The 17,732-nt window shown below is 38.7% G+C and overlaps 19 non-coding genes across 19 annotated transcripts; all 19 read left to right on the plus strand.

The window, feature by feature from the left end:
• The first annotated feature begins 369 nt into the window (after positions 1–369).
• Positions 370–442, plus strand: TRNAV-AAC (transfer RNA valine (anticodon AAC)). The gene has a single exon. It is a non-coding gene; the product is annotated as a tRNA-Val (tRNA).
• Positions 443–1,814: 1,372 nt separating this feature from the next.
• Positions 1,815–1,887, plus strand: TRNAV-AAC (transfer RNA valine (anticodon AAC)). The gene has a single exon. It is a non-coding gene; the product is annotated as a tRNA-Val (tRNA).
• A 1,225-nt stretch (positions 1,888–3,112) lies between these two features.
• On the plus strand, positions 3,113–3,185 carry TRNAV-AAC (transfer RNA valine (anticodon AAC)). The gene has a single exon. It is a non-coding gene; the product is annotated as a tRNA-Val (tRNA).
• A 1,580-nt stretch (positions 3,186–4,765) lies between these two features.
• Positions 4,766–4,838, plus strand: TRNAV-AAC (transfer RNA valine (anticodon AAC)). Its single transcript has one exon. It is a non-coding gene; the product is annotated as a tRNA-Val (tRNA).
• Positions 4,839–6,363: 1,525 nt separating this feature from the next.
• TRNAV-AAC (transfer RNA valine (anticodon AAC)) lies at positions 6,364–6,436 on the plus strand. Its single transcript has one exon. It is a non-coding gene; the product is annotated as a tRNA-Val (tRNA).
• Positions 6,437–7,661: 1,225 nt separating this feature from the next.
• Positions 7,662–7,734, plus strand: TRNAV-AAC (transfer RNA valine (anticodon AAC)). Its single transcript has one exon. It is a non-coding gene; the product is annotated as a tRNA-Val (tRNA).
• Positions 7,735–9,314: 1,580 nt separating this feature from the next.
• Positions 9,315–9,387, plus strand: TRNAV-AAC (transfer RNA valine (anticodon AAC)). The gene has a single exon. It is a non-coding gene; the product is annotated as a tRNA-Val (tRNA).
• Positions 9,388–9,804: 417 nt separating this feature from the next.
• TRNAV-AAC (transfer RNA valine (anticodon AAC)) lies at positions 9,805–9,877 on the plus strand. Its single transcript has one exon. It is a non-coding gene; the product is annotated as a tRNA-Val (tRNA).
• Positions 9,878–10,790: 913 nt separating this feature from the next.
• Positions 10,791–10,863, plus strand: TRNAV-CAC (transfer RNA valine (anticodon CAC)). Its single transcript has one exon. It is a non-coding gene; the product is annotated as a tRNA-Val (tRNA).
• A 539-nt stretch (positions 10,864–11,402) lies between these two features.
• On the plus strand, positions 11,403–11,475 carry TRNAV-AAC (transfer RNA valine (anticodon AAC)). Its single transcript has one exon. It is a non-coding gene; the product is annotated as a tRNA-Val (tRNA).
• An 882-nt stretch (positions 11,476–12,357) lies between these two features.
• Positions 12,358–12,430, plus strand: TRNAF-AAA (transfer RNA phenylalanine (anticodon AAA)). The gene has a single exon. It is a non-coding gene; the product is annotated as a tRNA-Phe (tRNA).
• A 419-nt stretch (positions 12,431–12,849) lies between these two features.
• Positions 12,850–12,922, plus strand: TRNAV-AAC (transfer RNA valine (anticodon AAC)). The gene has a single exon. It is a non-coding gene; the product is annotated as a tRNA-Val (tRNA).
• Positions 12,923–13,344: 422 nt separating this feature from the next.
• TRNAV-AAC (transfer RNA valine (anticodon AAC)) lies at positions 13,345–13,417 on the plus strand. Its single transcript has one exon. It is a non-coding gene; the product is annotated as a tRNA-Val (tRNA).
• Positions 13,418–13,834: 417 nt separating this feature from the next.
• On the plus strand, positions 13,835–13,907 carry TRNAA-AGC (transfer RNA alanine (anticodon AGC)). The gene has a single exon. It is a non-coding gene; the product is annotated as a tRNA-Ala (tRNA).
• A 270-nt stretch (positions 13,908–14,177) lies between these two features.
• Positions 14,178–14,250, plus strand: TRNAV-AAC (transfer RNA valine (anticodon AAC)). Its single transcript has one exon. It is a non-coding gene; the product is annotated as a tRNA-Val (tRNA).
• Positions 14,251–14,672: 422 nt separating this feature from the next.
• TRNAV-AAC (transfer RNA valine (anticodon AAC)) lies at positions 14,673–14,745 on the plus strand. Its single transcript has one exon. It is a non-coding gene; the product is annotated as a tRNA-Val (tRNA).
• Positions 14,746–15,162: 417 nt separating this feature from the next.
• TRNAA-AGC (transfer RNA alanine (anticodon AGC)) lies at positions 15,163–15,235 on the plus strand. Its single transcript has one exon. It is a non-coding gene; the product is annotated as a tRNA-Ala (tRNA).
• Positions 15,236–15,505: 270 nt separating this feature from the next.
• On the plus strand, positions 15,506–15,578 carry TRNAV-CAC (transfer RNA valine (anticodon CAC)). The gene has a single exon. It is a non-coding gene; the product is annotated as a tRNA-Val (tRNA).
• Positions 15,579–17,109: 1,531 nt separating this feature from the next.
• Positions 17,110–17,182, plus strand: TRNAV-CAC (transfer RNA valine (anticodon CAC)). The gene has a single exon. It is a non-coding gene; the product is annotated as a tRNA-Val (tRNA).
• The last annotated feature ends 550 nt before the right edge of the window (positions 17,183–17,732 follow it).

A 17,732-nucleotide genomic window follows, 5' to 3' on the forward strand; every position in this document is an offset into this window, starting at 1 on the left:
TTTTATGAGGATTCTGTTACTATGGATCTTCCAGGTTCAATACTTTTCAGTTCCAGCATAGGCAGTTTCTGTAGTGTAGTGGTTATCACGTTCGCTTCACACGCGAAAGGTCCCCAGTTCGAAACTGGGCAATAACATACTTTCACGTTATGGTTTTAAGAGTATTCTGTTACTATGGCTCTTCCAGGTTCAATACTTTTCCGTACCCACAGAGGCAGTTTCTGTAGTGTAGTGGTTATCACATTCGCCTCACACGCGAAAGGTCCCCATTTTGAAAGTGGGCAGAAACATACTTTTACTTTATGATTTTATGAGGATACTGTTACTATGGATCTTCCAGGTTCAATACTTTTCCACCCCTCAGAGGCAGTTTCTGTAGTGTAGTGGTTATCACGTTTGCCTAACACGTGAAAGGTCCCCAGTTCGAAACTGGGCAGAAACATCTTTATTATTTATGATTTTAGGATTTTTCTGTTACTAGTAGAAGAAAAAATATTTTTGAAATCCCAAATGCAAATTGCACATCCAAGTTTAATTCTTTTCCTTTCCCCAAGAGGCAGTTTTTGTAGTGTAGTGGTTATCACAATCATCTCATATGCGAAAGGTCCTCAGTTTGAAAGTGGGCAGAAACATACTTTTACTTTATGATTTTATGAGGATTCTGTTACTATGGGTCTTCCAGGTTCAATACTTTTCAGTTCCCGCAGAGGTAGATTCTGTAGTGTAGTGCTTATCACGTTCGCCTCACACGCGAAAGGTCCCCAGTTCGAAACAGGGCAGAAACATACTCTCACGTTATGATTTTAAGAGTATTCTGTTACTATGGCTCTTCCAGGTTCAATACTTTTCCGTACCAACAGAGGCAGTTTCTGTAGTGTAGTGGTTATCACATTCGCCCCACACGCGAAAGGTCCCCAGTTTGAAAGTGGGCAGAAACATACTTTTACTTTCAATACTTTTCCATCCCCGCAGAGACAGTTTCTGTAGTGTAGTGGTTATCACGTTCGCCTAACACGCGAAGGGTCACCAGTTTGTAGTGGTTATCACATTCGCCTAACACGCAAAAAGTTCCCAGTTTGAAACTGGGCAGAAACATACTTTTACGTTATGATTTTAAGAGTATTCTGTTACTATGGCTCTTCCAGGTTCAATACTTTTCCGTCCCCACAGAGGCAGTTTCTGTAGTGTAGTGGTTATCACATTCGCCTAACACGCGAAAGGTCCCCAGTTTAAAAGTGGGCAGAAATTTTTTTTTATTTTGGATTTTTCTGTTACTATTAGCAGAAAAAATATTTTTGAAAGCCCATATGCAAATTGCACATCCAAGTTTAATTATTTTCCTTTCCCCAAGAGGCAGTTTTTGTGGTGTAGTGGTTATCGAAATCATCTCATATGCAAAAGGTCCTCAGTTTGAAAGTGGGCAGAAACATACTTTTACTTTATGATTTTATGAGGATTCTGTTACTATGGATCTTCCAGGTTCAATACTTTTCAGTTCCAGCATAGGCAGTTTCTGTAGTGTAGTGGTTATCACGTTCGCTTCACACGCGAAAGGTCCCCAGTTCGAAACTGGGCAATAACATACTTTCACGTTATGGTTTTAAGAGTATTCTGTTACTATGGCTCTTCCAGGTTCAATACTTTTCCGTACCCACAGAGGCAGTTTCTGTAGTGTAGTGGTTATCACATTCGCCTCACACGCGAAAGGTCCCCATTTTGAAAGTGGGCAGAAACATACTTTTACTTTATGATTTTATGAGGATACTGTTACTATGGATCTTCCAGGTTCAATACTTTTCCACCCCTCAGAGGCAGTTTCTGTAGTGTAGTGGTTATCACGTTTGCCTAACACGTGAAAAGTCCCCAGTTCGAAACTGGGCAGAAACATCTTTATTATTTATGATTTTAGGATTTTTCTGTTACTATTAGCAGAAAAAATATTTTTGAAAGCCCATATGCAAATTGCACATCCAAGTTTAATTCTTTTCCTTTCCCCAAGAGGCAGTTTTTGTGGTGTAGTGGTTATCGAAATCATCTCATATGCGAAAGGTCCTCAGTTTGAAAGTGGGCAGAAACATACTTTTACTTTATGATTTTATGAGGATTCTGTTACTATGGGTCTTCCAGGTTCAATACTTTTCAGTTACCGCAGAGGCAGTTTCTGTAGTGTAGTGCTTATCACGTTCGCCTCACACGCGAAAGGTCCCCAATTTGAAACTGGGCAGAAACATACTTTCACGTTATGATTTTAAGAGTATTCTGTTACTATGGCTCTTCCAGGTTCAATACTTTTCCGTCCCTGCAGAGGCAGTTTCTGTAGTGTAGTGGTTATCATGTTCGCCTCACACGCAAAGGTCCCCAGTTCGAAACTGGGCAGAAACAAACTTTTACGTTATGATTTTAAGAGTATTCTGTTACTATGGCTCTTCCAGGTGCAATACTTTTCCATCCTCATAGAGGCAGTTTCTGTAGTGTAGTGGTTATCACGTTCGCCTAACACGCGAAAGGTCCCCAGTTCAAAAATGGCAGAAACATTTTTTTTATTTATGATATTAGGATTTTTCTGTTACTATTAGCAGAAAAAATATTTTTTGAAAAGCCCATATGCAAATTGCACATCCAAGTTTAATTCTTTTCCTTTCCCCAAGAGGCAGTTTTTGTAGTGTAGTGGTTATCACAATCATCTCATATGCGAAAGGTCCTCAGTTTGAAAGTGGGCAGAAACATACTTTTACTTTATGATTTTATGAGGATTCTGTTACTATGTGTCTTCCAGGTTCAATACTTTTCAGTTCCTGCAGAGGCAGTTTCGGTAGAGTAGTGGTTATCATGTTCGTCTCACACGCGAAAGGTCCCCAGTTTGAAAGTGGGCAGAAACATACTTTTACTTTAGGATTTTATGAGGATACTGTTACTATGGGTCTTCCAGGTTCAATACTTTTCCAACCCCGCACAGGCAGTTTCTGTAGTGTAGTGGTTATCACGTTCGCCTAACACACAAAAGGTGCCCAGTTTGAAAGTGGGCAAAAACATACTTTTACTTTATGATTTTAAGTGGATTCTGATACTATGCGTCTTCCAGGTTCAATACTTTTCCATCTCCAAAGATGCAGTTTCTGTAGTGTAGTGGTTATCACATTCGCCTAACACGCGAAAAGTCCCCAGTTCGAAACTGGGCAGAAACATTTTTTTTATTTATAATTTTAGGATTTTTCTGTTACTATTAGCAGAAAAAATATTTTTGAAATCCCATATGCAAATTGCACTTCCGATTTTAATTCTTTTCAGTTCTCCAAGAGGCAGTTTTTGTAGTGTAGTGGTTATCATATTCATCTCATATGTGAAAGGTCCTCAGTTTGAAAGTAGGCAGAAACATACTTTTACTTTATGATTTTATAAGTATTCTGTTACTATGGCTCTTCCAGGTTCAATACTTTTCCGTTGGCACAGACGCAGTTCTATAGTGTAGTGGTTATCACGTTCGCCTAACACGCAAAAAGTTCCCAGTTTGAAACTGGGCAGAAAATTTCTTTTTATTTAGGATTTTTCTGTTACTATTAGCAGAAAAAATATTTTTGAAAGCCCATATGCAAATTGCACTGCCAGGTTTAATTCTTTTCCATTCCCAAAGAGGCAGTTTCTGTAGTGTAGTTGTTATCACGTTCATCTCATATGCGAAAGATCCTCAGTTTGAAAGTGGGGCAGAAACATACTTTTACATTATGATTTTAAGAGTATTCTGTTACTACGGCTCTTCCAGGTTCAATACTTTGCCGCTCCACAAGAGGCTGTTTCTGTAGTGTAGTGGTTATCATGTTCGCCTAACACGCGAAAGGTCCCCTGTTTGAAAGTGGGCAAAAATTTATTTTTTATTCAGGATTTTTCTGTTACTATTAGCAGAAAATTATTTTTGAAAGCCCATATGCAAATTGCACTTCCAAGTTTAATTCTTTTCCGTTCCCCAAGAGGCAGTTATTGTAGTGCAGTGGTTATCACATTCATCTCATATGCGAAAGATCCTCAGTTTGAAAGTGGGCAGAAACATACTTTTACATTATGATTTTAAGAGTATTCTATAACCATGGCTCTTCCAGGTTCAATACTTTGCCACTCCACAAGAGGCTGTTTCTGTAGTGTAGTGGTTATCACGTTCGCCTCACACGCGAAAGGTCCCCTGTTTGAAACTGGGCAGAAACTTACTTTTACTTTATGATTTTAAGAGTATTCTGTTACTATGGCTCTTCACGGTTCAATACTTTTCCAACCCCACAGAGGCAGTTTCTGTAGTGTAGTGGTTATCACTTTCGCCTTACACGTGAAAGGTCCCCAGTTTGAAACTGGGCAGCATTTTTATTTTTATTTTGGATTTTTCTGTTACTATTAGCAGAAAAAATATTTTTGAAAGCCCATATGCAAATTGCACATCCTAGTTTAATTCTTTTCATTTCCTCAAGGGGCAGTTTTTGTAGTGTAGTGGTTATCACAATCATCTCATATGCGAAAGGTCCTCAGTTTGAACGTGGGCAGAAACATACTTTTACTTTATGATTTTATGAGGATACTGTTACTATGGGTCTTCCAGGTTCAATACTTTTCCAACCTCGCAGAGGCAGTTTCTGAAGAGTAGTGGTTATCACGTTCGCCTAACACCCAAAAGGTCCCCAGTTTGAAAGTGGGAAAAAACATACTTTTACTTTATGATTTTATGAGGATTCTGATACTATGGGTCTTCCAGGTTCAATACTTTTCCATCTCCAAAGTTGCAGTTTCTGTAGTGTAGTGGTTATCACATTGGCCCAACACGTGAAAGGTCCCCAGTTCGAAACTGGGCAGAAACATTTTTTTTATTTATGATTTTAGGATTTTTCTCTTACTATTAGCAGAAAAAATATTTTTGAAAGCCCATATGCAAATTGCACTTCCAAGTTTAATTCTTTTCCGTTCCCCAAGAGGCAGTTTTTGTAATGTAGTGGTTATCACATTCATCTCATATGCGAAAGGTCCTCAGTTTGAAAGTGGGCAGAAACATACTTTTACTTTATGGTTTTATGAGGATTCTGTTACTATGGGTCTTCCATGTTCAATACTTTTCCAACCCCGCAGAGGCTGTTTCTGTAGTGTAGTGGTTATCACATTCGCCTCACACGCGAAAGGTCCAAAGTTTGAAAGTGGGCAGAAACATACTTTTACTTTATGATTTTATGAGTATGCTGTTACTATGGGTCTTCCAGGTTCAATACTTTTCCAACCCCGCAGAGGCAGTTTCTGTAGTGTAGTGGTTATCACGTTCGCCTAACACACAAAAGGTCCCTAGTTTGAAAGTGGGCAAAAACATACTTTTACTTTATGATTTTAAGAGTATTCTGTTACTATGGCTCTTCCAGGTTCAATACTTTTCCGTACCAACAGAGGCAGTTTCTGTAGTGTAGTGGTTATCACATTCGCCCCACACGCGAAAGGTCCCCAGTTTGAAAGTGGGCAGAAACATACTTTTACTTTCAATACTTTTCCATCCCCGCAGAGACAGTTTCTGTAGTGTAGTGGTTATCACGTTCGCCTAACACGCGAAGGGTCACCAGTTTGTAGTGGTTATCACATTCGCCTAACACGCAAAAAGTTCCCAGTTTGAAACTGGGCAGAAACATACTTTTACGTTATGATTTTAAGAGTATTCTGTTACTATGGCTCTTCCAGGTTCAATACTTTTCCGTCCCCACAGAGGCAGTTTCTGTAGTGTAGTGGTTATCACATTCGCCTAACACGCGAAAGGTCCCCAGTTTAAAAGTGGGCAGAAATTTTTTTTTATTTTGGATTTTTCTGTTACTATTAGCAGAAAAAATATTTTTGAAAGCCCATATGCAAATTGCACATCCAAGTTTAATTCTTTTCCTTTCCCCAAGAGGCAGTTTTTGTGGTGTAGTGGTTATCGAAATCATCTCATATGCAAAAGGTCCTCAGTTTGAAAGTGGGCAGAAACATACTTTTACTTTATGATTTTATGAGGATTCTGTTACTATGGATCTTCCAGGTTCAATACTTTTCAGTTCCAGCATAGGCAGTTTCTGTAGTGTAGTGGTTATCACGTTCGCTTCACACGCGAAAGGTCCCCAGTTCGAAACTGGGCAATAACATACTTTCACGTTATGGTTTTAAGAGTATTCTGTTACTATGGCTCTTCCAGGTTCAATACTTTTCCGTACCCACAGAGGCAGTTTCTGTAGTGTAGTGGTTATCACATTCGCCTCACACGCGAAAGGTCCACATTTTGAAAGTGGGCAGAAACATACTTTTACTTTATGATTTTATGAGGATACTGTTACTATGGATCTTCCAGGTTCAATACTTTTCCACCCCTCAGAGTCAGTTTCTGTAGTGTAGTGGTTATCACGTTTGCCTAACATGTGAAAGGTCCCCAGTTCGAAACTGGGCAGAAACATCTTTATTATTTATGATTTTAGGATTTTTCTGTTACTAGTAGAAGAAAAAATATTTTTGAAATCACAAATGCAAATTGCACATCCAAGTTTAATTCTTTTCCTTTCCCCAAGAGGCAGTTTTTGTAGTGTAGTGGTTATCACAATCATATCATATGCGAAAGGTCCTCAGTTTGAAAGTGGGCAGAAACATACTTTTACTTTATGATTTTATGAGGATTCTGTTACTATGGGTCTTCCAGGTTCAATACTTTTCAGTTACCGCAGAGGCAGTTTCTGTAGTGTAGTGCTTATCACGTTCGCCTCACACGCGAAAGGTCCCCGATTTGAAACTGGGCAGAAACATACTTTCACGTTATGATTTTAAGAGTATTCTGTTACTATGGCTCTTCCAGGTTCAATACTTTTCCGTCCCTGCAGAGGCAGTTTCTGTAGTGTAGTGGTTATCATGTTCGCCTCACACGCAAAGGTCCCCAGTTCGAAACTGGGCAGAAACAAACTTTTACGTTATGATTTTAAGAGTATTCTGTTACTATGGCTCTTCCAGGTGCAATACTTTTCCATCCTCATAGAGGCAGTTTCTGTAGTGTAGTGGTTATCACGTTCGCCTAACACGCGAAAGGTCCCCAGTTCAAAAATGGCAGAAACATTTTTTTTATTTATGATATTAGGATTTTTCTGTTACTATTAGCAGAAAAAATATTTTTTGAAAAGCCCATATGCAAATTGCACATCCAAGTTTAATTCTTTTCCTTTCCCCAAGAGGCAGTTTTTGTAGTGTAGTGGTTATCACAATCATCTCATATGCGAAAGGTCCTCAGTTTGAAAGTGGGCAGAAACATACTTTTACTTTATGATTTTATGAGGATTCTGTTACTATGTGTCTTCCAGGTTCAATACTTTTCAGTTCCTGCAGAGGCAGTTTCTGTAGAGTAGTGGTTATCATGTTCGTCTCACACGCGAAAGGTCCCCAGTTTGAAAGTGGGCAGAAACATACTTTTACTTTAGGATTTTATGAGGATACTGTTACTATGGGTCTTCCAGGTTCAATACTTTTCCAACCCCGCACAGGCAGTTTCTGTAGTGTAGTGGTTATCACGTTCGCCTAACACACAAAAGGTCCCCAGTTTGAAAGTGGGCAAAAACATACTTTTACTTTATGATTTTAAGTGGATTCTGATACTATGCGTCTTCCAGGTTCAATACTTTTCCATCTCCAAAGATGCAGTTTCTGTAGTGTAGTGGTTATCACATTCGCCTAACACGCGAAAAGTCCCCAGTTCGAAACTGGGCAGAAACATTTTTTTTATTTATAATTTTAGGATTTTTCTGTTACTATTAGCAGAAAAAATATTTTTGAAATCCCATATGCAAATTGCACTTCCGATTTTAATTCTTTTCAGTTCTCCAAGAGGCAGTTTTTGTAGTGTAGTGGTTATCATATTCATCTCATATGTGAAAGGTCCTCAGTTTGAAAGTAGGCAGAAACATACTTTTACTTTATGATTTTATAAGTATTCTGTTACTATGGCTCTTCCAGGTTCAATACTTTTCCGTTGGCACAGACGCAGTTCTATAGTGTAGTGGTTATCACGTTCGCCTAACACGCAAAAAGTTCCCAGTTTGAAACTGGGCAGAAAATTTCTTTTTATTTAGGATTTTTCTGTTACTATTAGCAGAAAAAATATTTTTGAAAGCCCATATGCAAATTGCACTGCCAGGTTTAATTCTTTTCCATTCCCAAAGAGGCAGTTTCTGTAGTGTAGTTGTTATCACGTTCATCTCATATGCGAAAGATCCTCAGTTTGAAAGTGGGGCAGAAACATACTTTTACATTATGATTTTAAGAGTATTCTGTTACTACGGCTCTTCCAGGTTCAATACTTTGCCGCTCCACAAGAGGCTGTTTCTGTAGTGTAGTGGTTATCATGTTCGCCTAACACGCGAAAGGTCCCCTGTTTGAAAGTGGGCAAAAATTTATTTTTTATTCAGGATTTTTCTGTTACTATTAGCAGAAAATTATTTTTGAAAGCCCATATGCAAATTGCACTTCCAAGTTTAATTCTTTTCCGTTCCCCAAGAGGCAGTTATTGTAGTGCAGTGGTTATCACATTCATCTCATATGCGAAAGATCCTCAGTTTGAAAGTGGGCAGAAACATACTTTTACATTATGATTTTAAGAGTATTCTATAACCATGGCTCTTCCAGGTTCAATACTTTGCCACTCCACAAGAGGCTGTTTCTGTAGTGTAGTGGTTATCACGTTCGCCTCACACGCGAAAGGTCCCCTGTTTGAAACTGGGCAGAAACTTACTTTTACTTTATGATTTTAAGAGTATTCTGTTACTATGGCTCTTCACGGTTCAATACTTTTCCAACCCCACAGAGGCAGTTTCTGTAGTGTAGTGGTTATCACTTTCGCCTTACACGTGAAAGGTCCCCAGTTTGAAACTGGGCAGCATTTTTATTTTTATTTTGGATTTTTCTGTTACTATTAGCAGAAAAAATATTTTTGAAAGCCCATATGCAAATTGCACATCCTAGTTTAATTCTTTTCCTTTCCTCAAGGGGCAGTTTTTGTAGTGTAGTGGTTATCACAATCATCTCATATGCGAAAGGTCCTCAGTTTGAACGTGGGCAGAAACATACTTTTACTTTATGATTTTATGAGGATACTGTTACTATGGATCTTCCAGGTTCAATACTTTTCCAACCTCGCAGAGGCAGTTTCTGAAGAGTAGTGGTTATCACGTTCGCCTAACACCCAAAAGGTCCCCAGTTTGAAAGTGGGAAAAAACATACTTTTACTTTATGATTTTATGAGGATTCTGATACTATGGGTCTTCCAGGTTCAATACTTTTCCATATCCAAAGATGCAGTTTCTGTAGTGTAGTGGTTATCACATTCGCTTAACACGCGAAAGGTTCCTAGTTCGAAACTGGGCAGAAACATTTTTTTATTTAGGATTTTAGGATTTTTCTCTTACTATTAGCAGAAAAAATATTTTTGAAAGCCCATATGCAAATTGCACTTCCAAGTTTAATTCTTTTCCGTTCCCCAAGTGGCAGTTTTTGTATTGGTTATCACGTTCGCCTCACATGCGAAAGGTCCCCAGTTTGAAAGTGGGCAGAAACATACTTTTACTTTATGATTTTATGAGGATACTGTTACTATGGGTCTTCCAAGTTCAATACTTTTCCAACCCCGCAGATGCAGTTTCTGTAGTGTAGTGGTTATCACGTTCGCCTAACACACAAAAGATCCCCAGTTTGAAAGTGGGCAAAAACATACTTTTACTTTATGATTTTATGAGGATTCTGTTACTATGGGTCTTCCAGGTTCAATACTTTTCCATATCCAAAGATGCAGTTTCTGTAGTGTAGTGGTTATCACATTCGCTTAACACGCGAAAGGTTCCTAGTTCGAAACTGGGCAGAAACATTTTTTTATTTAGGATTTTAGGATTTTTCTGTTACTATTAGCAGAAAAAATATTTTTCAAAGCCCATATGCAAATTGCACTTCCAAGTTTAATTCTTTTCCGTTCCCCAAGTGGCAGTTTTTGTATTGGTTATCACGTTCGCCTCACATGCGAAAGGTCCCCAGTTTGAAAGTGGGCAGAAACATACTTTTACTTTATGATTTTATGAGGATACTGTTACTATGGGTCTTCCAAGTTCAATACTTTTCCAACCCCGCAGAGGCAGTTTCTGTAGTGTAGTGGTTATCACGTTCGCCTCACACGCGAAAGGTCTCCATTCGAAACTGTGCAGAAACATACTTTCACGTTATGATTTTAAGAGTATTCTGTTACTATGGCTCTTCCAGGTTCAATACTTTTCCGTACCCACAGAGGCAGTTTCTGTAGTGTAGTGGTTATAACATTCGCCTCACACGTGATAGGTCCCCAGTTTGAAAGTGGGCAGAAACATACTTTAACTTTATGATTTTATGAGGATACTGTTAATAAGGGTCTCCCAGGTTCAATACTTTTCCAACACCGCAGAGGCAGTTTCTGTAGTGTAGTGGTTATCACGTTTGCATAACACGCGGAAGGTCCCCAGTTTGAAACTGGGCAGAAACATTTTTTTTTTATTATGATTTTAGGATTTTTCTGTTACTAGTAGCAGAAAAAATATTTTTGAAAGCCCATATGCAAATTGCACTTCCAAGTTTAATTCTTTTACGTTCCCCAAGAGGCAGTTTTTGTAGTGTAGTGGTTATCACATTCATCTCATATGCGAAAGGTCCTTAGTTTGAAAGTAGGCAGAAACATACTTTTACTTTATGATTTTATGAGTATTCTGTTACTATGGGTCTTCCAGGTTCAATACTTTTCCGTCCCCACACAGGCAGTTTCTGTAGTGTAGTGGTTATCACGTTCGCCTCACATGCGAATGGTCCCCAGTTCGAAACTGAGCTGAAACATACTTACATGTTATGATTTTAAGAGTATTCTGTTACTATGGCTCTTCCAGGTACAATACTTTTCCATACCCACAGAGGCAGTTTCTGTAGTGTAGTGGTTATCACATTCGCCTCACACGCGAAAGGTCCCCAGTTTGAAAGTGGGCAGTAACATACTTTTACTTTATGATTTTATGAGGATACTGTTACTATGGGTCTTCCAGGTTCAATACTTTTCCTACCCCGCAGAGGCAGTTTCTGTAGTGTAGTGGTTATCACGTTCGCCTAACACACTAAAGGTCCCAAGTTTGAAAGTGGGCAAAAACATACTTTTACTTTATGATTTTATGAGGATTCTGTTACTATGGGTCTTCCAGGTTCAAAACTTTTCCGTCTCCAAAGATGCAGTTTCTGTAGTGTAGTGGTTATCACATTCGCCTCACACGCGAAAGGTCCCCAGTTTGAAAGTGGGCAGAAACATACTTTTACTTTATGATTTTATGAGGATAATGTTACTATGGGTCTTCCAGGTTCAATACTTTTCCAACCCCGCAGAGGCAGTTTCTGTAGTGTTGTGGTTATCACGTTCGCCTAACACGTGAAAGGTCCCTAGTTCGAAACTGGGCAGAAACATATTTTTTATTTTTAATTTTAGGATTTTTCTGTTACTTATAGCAGAAAAAATATTTTTGAAAGCCCATATGCATATTGCACTTCCAAGTTTAATTCTTTTCCGTTCCCCAAGAGGCAGTTTCTGTAGTGTAGTGGTTATCACATTCATCTCATATGCGAAAAGTCCTCAGTTTGAAAGTAGGCAGAAACATACTTTTACTTTATGATTTTATGAGTATTCTGTTACTATGGTTCTTCCAGGTTCAATACTTTTTCGTACCCACAGAGGCTGTTTCTGTAGTGTAGTGGTTATCACATTCGCCTCACACGCGAAAGGTCCCCAGTTTGAAAGTGGGCAGAAACATACTTTTACTTTATGATTTTATGAGGAGACTGTTACTATGGGTCTTCCAGGTTCAATACTTTTCCAATCCCGCAGAGGCAGTTTCTGTAGTGTAGTGGTTATCACGTTCGCCTAACACACAAAAGGTCCCCAATTTGAAAGTGGGCAAAAACATACTTTTACTTTATGATTTTAGAAGGATTCTGTTACTATGGCTCTTCCAGGTTCAATACTTTTCCGTACCCACAGAGGCTGTTTCTGTAGTGTAGTGGTTATCACATTCGCCTCACACGCGAAAGGTCCCCAGTTTGAAAGTGGGCAGAAACATACTTTTACTTTATGATTTTATGAGTATTCTGTTACTATGGGTCTTCCAGGTTCAATACTTTTCCAACCCCGCAGAGGCAGTTTCTGTAGTGTAGTGGTTATCACGTTCGCCTAACACACAAAAGGTCCCCAGTTTGAAAGTCGGCAAAAACATACTTTTACTTTATGATTTTATGAGGATTCTGTTACTATGGGTCTTCCAGGTTCAATACTATTCCTTCTCCAAAGATGCAGTTTCTGTAGTGTAGTGGTTATCACATTCGCCTAAAACGCGAAAGGTCCCCAGTTCGAAACTGGGCAGAAACATTTTTTTTTATTTAGAATTTTAGGATTTTTCTGTTACTATTAGCAGAAAAAATATTTTTGAAAGCCCATATGCAAATTGCACTTCCAAGTTTAATTCTTTTCCGTTCCCCAAGTGGCAGTTTTTGTATTGGTTATCACGTTCGCCTCACATGCGAAAGGTCCCCAGTTCGAAACTGGGCAGAAACATACTTTCACGTTATGATTTTAAGAGTATTCTGTTACTATGGCTCTTCCAGGTTCAATACTTTTCCGTACCCACAGAGGCAGTTTCTGTAGTGTAGTGGTTATCACATTCGCCTCACACGCGAAAGGTCCCCAGTTTGAAAGTGGGCAGAAACATACTTTTACTTTATGATTTTATGAGGATACTGTTACTATGGGTCTTCCAAGTTCAATACTTTTCCAACCCCACAGAGGCAGTTTCTGTAGTGTAGTGGTTATCACGTTCGCCTAACACGCGAAAGGTTCCCAGTTCGAAACTGGGCAGAAACATTTTTTTATTTAGGATTTTAGGATTTTTCTGTTACTAGTAGCAGAAAAAATATTTTTGAAAGCCCATATGCAAATTGAACATCCAAGTTTAATTCTTTTCGTTTCCCCAAGAGGCAGTTTTTGTAGTGTAGTGGTTATCACAATCATCTCATATGCGAAAGGTCCTCAGTTTGAAAGTGGGCAGAAACATACTTTTACTTTATGATTTTATGAGTATTCTGTTACTATGGGTCTTCCAGGTTCAATACTTTTCCGTCTCAAAAGATGCAGTTTCTGTAGTGTAGTGGTTATCACATTCGCCTAACACACAAAAGGTCCCCAGTTTGAAAGTGGGCAAAAACATACTTTTACTTTATGATTTTATGAGGATTCTGTTACTATGGGTCTTCCAGGTTCAATACTTTTCCGTCTCTAAAGATGTAGTTTCTGTAGTGTAGTGGTTATCACATTCGCCTAACACGCGAAAGGTCCCTAGTTTGAAACTGGGCAGAAACATTTTTTTTATTTAGGATTTTAGGATTTTTCTGTTACTATTAGCAGAAAAAATATTTTTGAAAGCCCATATGCAAATTGCACTTCCAAGTTTAATTCTTTTCCGTTCCCCAAGTGGCAGTTTTTGTATTGGTTATCACGTTCGCCTCACACGCGAAAGGTCCCCATTCGAAACTGTGCAGAAACATACTTTCACGTTATGATTTTAAGAGTATTCTGTTACTATGGCTCTTCCAGGTTCAATACTTTTCCGTACCAACAGAGGCAGTTTCTGTAGTGTAGTGGTTATCACATTCGATTCACACGTGAGAGGTCCCCAGTTTGAAAGTGGGCAGAAACATACTTTTACTTTATTATTTTATGAGGATACTGTTACTATGGGTCTTCCAGGTTCAATACTTTTCCGACCCCGCAGAGGCAGTTTCTGTAGTGTATTGGTTATCACGTTCGACTAGCACGCGAAAGGACCCCAGTTTGAATCTGGGCAGAAACATTTTTCTTAATTATGATTTTAGGATTTTTCTGTTACTAGTAGCAGAAAAAATATTTTTGAAAGCCCATATGCAAATTGCACATCCAAGTTTAATTCTTTTCCGTTCCCCAAGAGGCAGTTTTTGTAGTGTAGTGGTTATCACATTCATCTCATATGCGAAAGGTCCCCAGTTTGAAAGTGGGCAGAAACATACTTTTACTTTATGATTTTATGAGGATACTGTTACTATGGGTCTTCCAAGTTCAATACTTTTCCAACCCCACAGAGGCAGTTTCTGTAGTGTAGTGGTTATCACGTTAGCCTAACACGCGAAAGGTCCCCAGTTCGAAACTGGGCAGAAACATTTTTTTATTTAGGATTTTAGGATTTTTCTGTTACTAGTAGCAGAAAAAATATTTTTGAAAGCCCATATGCAAATTGAACATCCAAGTTTAATTCTTTTCGTTTCCCCAAGAGGCAGTTTTTGTAGTGTAGTGGTTATCACAATCATCTCATATGCGAAAGGTCCTCAGTTTGAAAGTGGGCAGAAACATACTTTTACTTTATGATTTTATGAGTATTCTGTTACTATGGGTCTTCCAGGTTCAATACTTTTCCGTCTCAAAAGATGCAGTTTCTGTAGTGTAGTGGTTATCACATTCGCCTAACACACAAAAGGTCCCCAGTTTGAAAGTGGGCAAAAACATACTTTTACTTTATGATTTTATGAGGATTCTGTTACTATGGTTCTTCCAGGTTCAATACTTTTCCGTCTCTAAAGATGCAGTTTCTGTAGTGTAGTGGTTATCACATTCGCCTAACACGCGAAAGGTCCCTAGTTTGAAATTGGGCAGAAACATTTTTTTTATTTAGCATTTTAGGATTTTTCTGTTACTATTAGCAGAAAAAATATTTTTGAAAGCCCATATGCAAATTGCACTTCCAAGTTTAATTCTTTTCCGTTCCCCAAGTGGCAGTTTTTGTATTGGTTATCACGTTCGCCTCACACGCGAAAGGTCCCCATTCGAAACTGTGCAGAAACATACTTTCACGTTATGATTTTAAGAGTATTCTGTTACTATGGCTCTTCCAGGTTCAATACTTTTCCGTACCAACAGAGGCAGTTTCTGTAGTGTAGTGGTTATCACATTCGCCAAACAAGCAAAAGGTCCCCAGTTTGAAAGTGGGCAGAAACATACTTTTACTTTATTATTTTATGAGGATACTGTTACTATGGGTCTTCCAGGTTCAATACTTTTCCAACCCCGCAGAGGCAGTTTCTGTAGTGTATTGGTTATCACGTTCGCCTAGCACGCGAAAAGACCCCAGTTTGAATCTGGGCAGAAACATTTTTCTTAATTATGATTTTAGGATTTTTCTGTTACTAGTAGCAGAAAAAATATTTTTGAAAGCCCATATGCAAATTGCACTTCCAAGTTTAATTCTTTTCCGTTCCCCAAGAGGCAGTTTTTGTAGTGTAGTGGTTATCACATTCATCTCATATGCGAAAGGTCCTTAGTTTGAAAGTAGGCAGAAACATATTTTTACTTTATGATTTTATGAGTATTCTGTTACTATGGGTCTTCCAGGTTGTATACTTTTCCGACCGCTCAGAGGCAGTTTCTGTAGTGTAGTGGTTATCACGTTCGCCTCACATGCGAATGGTCCCCAGTTCGAAACTGGGCAGAAACATACTTACATGTTATGATTTTAAGAGTATTCTGTTACTATGGCTCTTCCAGGTTCAATACTTTTCCATACCCACAGAGGCAGTTTCTGTAGTGTAGTGGTTATCACATTTGCTTCACACGCGAAAGGTCCCCAATTTGAAAGTGGGCAGAAACATACTTTTACTTTATGATTTTTATGAGGATACTGTTACTATGGGTCTTCCAGGTTCAATACTTTTCCTACCCCGCAGAGGCAGTTTCTGTAGTGTAGTGGTTATCACGTTCGCCTAACACACTAAAGGTCCCCAGTTTGAAAGTGGGCAAAAACATACTTTTACTTTATGATTTTATGAGGATTCTGTTACTATGGTTCTTCCAGGTTCAATACTTTTACGTACCCACAGAGGCTGTTTCTGTAGTGTAGTGGTTATCACATTCGCCTCACACGCGAAAGGTCCCCAGTTTGAAAGTGGGCAGAAACATACTTTTACTTTATGATTTTATGAGGATACTGTTACTATGGGTCTTCCAGGTTCAATACTTTTCCAATCCCGCAGAGGCAGTTTCTGTAGTGTAGTGGTTATCACGTTCGCCTAACACACAAAAGGTCCCCAGTTTGAAAGTGGGCAAAAACATACTTTTACTTTATGATTTTATGAGGATTCTGTTACTATGGGTCCTCCAGGTTCAATACTTTTCCGGCTCCAAAGATGTAGTTTCTGTATTGTAGTGGTTATCAGATTCACCTAACATGCGAAAGGTCCCTAGTTCGAAACTGGGCAGAAACATTTTTTTTATTTACGATTTTAGGATTTTTCTGTTACTAGTAGCAGAAAAAATATTTTTGAAAGCCCATATGCAAATTGCACTTCCAAGTTTAATTATTTTCCGTTCCCCAAGAGGCAGTTTTTGTAATGTAGTGGTTATCACATTCATCTCATATGCGAAAGGTCCTCAGTTTGAAACTGGGCAGAAACATACTTTTACTTTATGATTTTATGAGGATTCTGTTACTATGGATCTTCCAGGTTCAATACTTTTCCGTCCTCATAGAGGCAGTTTCTGTAGTGTAGTGGTTATCACGTTCACCTAACATGCGAAAGGTCCCAAGTTCAAAAAAGGGCAGAAACATTTTTTTTATTTATGATTTTAGGATTTTTCTGTTACTATTAGCAGAAAAAATATTTTTGAAAGCCCATATGCAAATTGCACATCCATGTTTAATTCTTTTCCGTTCCCCAAGAGGCAGTTTTTGTAATGTAGTGGTTATCACATTCATCTCATATGCGAAAGGTCCTCAGTTTGAAAGTGGGCAGAAACATACTTTTACTTTATGATTTTATGAGGATTCTGTTACTATGGGTCTTCCAGGTTCAATACTTTTCCAACCTCGCAGAGGCAGTTTCTGTAGTGTAGTGGTTATCACGTTCACCTCACACGCAAAGGTCCCCAGTTCGAAACTGGGCAGAAACATACTTTTACGTTATGATTTTATGAGGATACTGTTACTATGGGTCTTCCAGGTTCAATACTTTTCCAACCTCGCAGAGGCAGTTTCTGTAGTGTAGTGGTTATCACGTTCGCCTCACATGCGAAAGGTCCCCAGTTCGAAACTGGGCAGAAACATACTTTCACGTTATGATTTTATGAGGATTCTGTTACTATGGCTCTTCCAGGTTCAATACTTTTCCGTACCCACAGAGGCTGTTTCTGTAGTGTAGTGGTTATCACATTCGCCTCACACGCGAAAGGTCCCCAGTTTGAAAGTGGGCAGAAACATACTTTTACTATATGATTTTATGAGGATACTGTTACTATGGGTCTTCCAGGTTCAATACTTTTCCAACCCCACAGAGGTAGTTTCTGTAGTGTAGTGGTTATCACGTTCGCCTAACACACAAAAGGTCCCCAGTTTGAAAGTGGGCAAAAACATACTTTTACTTTATGATTTTATGAGGATTCTGTTACTATGGGTCTTCCAGGTTCAATACTTTTCAGTCTCCAAAAATGCAGTTTATGTAGTGTAGTGGTTATCACATTCGCCTAACACGCGAAAGGTCCCCAGTTCTAAACTGGGCAGAAACATTTTTTTTTATTTAGGATTTTAGGATTTTTCTCTTACTATTAGCAGAAAAAATATTTTTGAAAGCCCATATGCAAATTGCACTTCCAAGTT

Source organism: Taudactylus pleione, unplaced genomic scaffold (assembly GCF_031769625.1).
Source record: "Taudactylus pleione unplaced genomic scaffold, aTauple2 ptg000050l, whole genome shotgun sequence".
NCBI lineage: Eukaryota > Metazoa > Chordata > Amphibia > Anura > Myobatrachidae > Taudactylus > Taudactylus pleione.